Source organism: Bidens hawaiensis, unplaced genomic scaffold (assembly GCF_021521415.1).
Source record: "Bidens hawaiensis isolate Kalapana, Puna unplaced genomic scaffold, B.hawaiensis_p1.1 tig00036413_1, whole genome shotgun sequence".
NCBI classification, from domain to species: Eukaryota; Viridiplantae; Streptophyta; class Magnoliopsida; order Asterales; family Asteraceae; genus Bidens; species Bidens hawaiensis.
In genome coordinates this window covers 9,829-13,283 of record NW_027496364.1, presented here as the reverse complement: position 1 = coordinate 13,283, position 3,455 = coordinate 9,829, and the positions used below count along the sequence as shown (strand labels likewise).

Genomic DNA, 3,455 nt, shown 5'->3' with positions numbered 1-3,455 from the left:
CTTTTAAATCCGGACCGTTAACAATTAAACTCAACCCAAGTCGACCCATTTCCATACAAACACGTTGAAATAGCAACCTCTTAAGCATGTGCATGTAAAAAAGTCATGTAACATAGTTCAGCTGACGTCCCGACAGCAACTCAGCCTGAATCATTGAACACCACCATGGACACATTTAGCATCATGCAGTACAATGTCGTTATGCACCCACAAACAAACTTACAGCAACTTAACACCTGCTTCCCTTAAGGAATCAATAACAGCTAGCTCTCAGCTTACCATGATATCTTTGGTTCTTTTTGTAAACGATTGATACGGCTGGAATGTCTTTTAACAAGCAAACGCTCACCTTATATCTTCCCGATCTTAGCAGCAGCAGAAACATCTCTCGTGCTTTGTTGACTTTTGGTCCAAGCTTCCCTTAGACCCTTCTCCTGTGAGCTTGCAACGGTTGCAGTTGGTGCGTGAACCACCTGTGCATTTACATACTTGTTAGTAAAATGCATCTTCAAGAGATACGGTTTCATAAAGATTGTGATTCTTTGAGATTTCACGTGTGGAGGGATCACCATATCTGTTTATAAAAAAAGATTAATATCAACCTACCGGTTCAAGATCAAGTTAAACTTTAACCAAACCGTTTTCCAGCTCTTGATCTTTAAAGGTTCAAGACCAAGTTCCATATCGATATACTCATTTGTTTTAGGGTATAAGACAATAGTGTTCAATTTGCTTAGACTAACTTTATATTGTTATGATGAATCAAGTGCTCCATAATTGTGTCTCGTTTAAACCGTCTAAAACCCATAATCAATATTAAAATCATTGTTTGCCCAAAAGAAAAACTAGTTATGCCCAAAATATGGACCTGCTAGCTACCACAATGACCATGTTACACTTGCAAACTAGGATTTCACATAAAATTAATACTAATAATAATAATTATTATAATCGATACTATTTGAGACTAAAATTTGTTTGATTGATGAAATATTGTTCTCAGTTAAATAAGATAAACACACATACTTCATCAAAAAAGCGTTAATGAGACTTGTACACTGCAATACACGGATACAATGCAGAAAATACATAAAAACCATACTTTTAAAACTAACGTTTGGATTTTGAATTATATGCAATTTTTTACTTAGGCATAAAGGTTCGACGCAAGCTCGAAAAGAGAAAAGTAAAATACATGTTGCTAGATTGGGCTGGGTTGCATCATTATCTTGGGCATGCTTTCCAGTAATTGATGTGTACAAAAAGAAGCAAATCCAAATTCATTTCTGATTTTTCACTTGGGCATTTCGTCGAACCTTTTGATCATTAGCAACATTTTGTGATTCTTTGGCAACCAATCGATTAATAATCACAATTTATGTACGAAAATGAGAGATGATTTGGAAGTTTCATACAACCTCTCGAGTGGGATCAGGGTCACAACATTCCCATCAGGATCTCTATCTATATAATTACAATAAAAACCACTACATTTGATCTCTCCATTTCAATTTAAGAATACTATTTTATACTTTTATCACTACCTTCTCTCTCCTCTACTCACAACCACTTTTATTTTAAAAAACATTAAAAAATTATAGAGGATGAATAATGTTTTTTCAAATTTACTCGTCAACAAAAGTTTCTCTATATCCTTCGCCCACAACCACTTACAACTACTATATATTATTATTCTATATAATACATAACCTGTTCTGAATCAATGAGAACACTTACAGTTTCTGATGTTTTGTGAAAGGCGAAGATGGGTTTGGTGAACCCAAAAACAAATTGCAAACTCTGATTTTTTTTATTTGGTAATTTTTGTTTGATCACTTTTATCAGCTTTGTGCCATGGGTTAAGTCGACTCTCTCCATTTCACTTTATATATTTTTAATTGCTTTCGTTCCTTTCTTCGAAGTGTATTCCACCACGATACCAAATAATGTCACACCCTTCAATTATTTCAATTTTTCATTAAAGTGTATTCATTAAAATGGAGCAAGTTTGAATCTCGGGTCTTTTCATTAGTTGATATATTTAAAAGGAATTATAATCAACTAATTTTTTTTTAAAGAAAAAAGTTTGCCCATCAGGTGTTCGACAAAATGCCTCAATCAATATTCATAGTTTTTGTGTTTGAAGAGGGGAGGGCAACAGGTGGTTGCTCTCATTTTTCCTCTTACGTTTGGGTGTTCTTTCCTCAAACTCAACTCGAGTTTTGTTTATTGGCGTTTTCTTTGGTGGGGGTATGACCGATGCCCGATTTTAGTCATGCCCTTTTATGGGGTTTCCATTGTTGCCCGAATGGGTTGGCCGGGTCCAAGGGAATCTCAAGGTTGATGGGACATATTAGCAAGCTTCATCTAGTTTGGATGAACGAAAATGGGCTATGCGGGATTCTATATGTGGAGCTTTTTGTTGTGGTGGCTGACGCCTTGAAGGCGGCAAATCAATGGTTGTGCGGGGAGTGCATGTCTTTACGTGCGCTCAGTCGGTTCTGCCACCATGTTGACAAGGTAATAAAGTTCAAGGCGGATACGGGAGGAGTGGAAGACTTCCTTGTGGGAATCCTAAACCGCAACTTGCAGTTAATGTAGTTGCTACATGTGAGATTATTATGGACGTGGCCCTCATTGATCGTATTTTCGCCCTTTCGTTAAAGACGGTTAAAAGCGTCCCTCATAGTTGTCGCATGGCATTTTCCAGGGCCTTAACTGTTGCTTTGTGTAAGGTGGCGTCAATGCCGGAGTCTGTAGAGGCACGGGATAGACTTTTGATATTACCGCGTTGCCCATTACAGGTTTTCAGGCCTTCTAGCCGACAAGAGCATAGGTCTGGAAATAGGAAGTTCGTTCAATGCATGTCTATTCAACGTGCCTTGGCAAGTTGGGGGGGGATGGAAGTGGGTGGGTGTGTTGAACTAATCTCGTCGCTTTTTAACCAAACAACATATATGAGCCTGCGACCCGATGAGGCCTCCTTTGAGGATGACTATTCTAAGGAGGGCCTCAATGTTAAGTAGTGTATTCGGAAACTTGCAGACGGGCACTTCACGACCGCGGTTAAAGTTTTGTGCTCTTTGGGTGTTGCTCCTCTTGGTGATGCTACTATGAAAGCATTGCTGGATAAGCATCCCATCTTGCCCCGCCTACCTTGCCCGGGGCCTCGAAGCCCCCTTTGGTTGTGGACATCGAAAGTGTTCTAGGGTGTATTAAATCTTTCCCCAAAGGGACATATTGTGGGAGAGATGGGTTGTGGGCCCATCATATGATCGATTCCCTATGTGGGGAAGGATCAACGACAACTATGGGGTTAATTAAGGCTATTACGGACATGGTTATTTTGTGGTTTGGGGGGGGGGGGGGAGATGCACTGGTGGTTTGGCAAAGTTTGTGGCTTCTGCCCCCTTTAACCCCGCTGCTTAAGCCCAACAAGGGGATCCTTTGGGACC

The 3,455-nt window shown here is 39.5% G+C and overlaps 1 pseudogene; it reads right to left on the bottom strand.

Annotated features, from left to right (window-relative positions):
* Positions 1 to 219: 219 nt before the first annotated feature.
* LOC143588482 (uncharacterized) lies at positions 220 to 572 on the bottom strand (annotated as a pseudogene).
* Between the last annotated feature and the right edge of the window lie 2,883 nt (positions 573 to 3,455).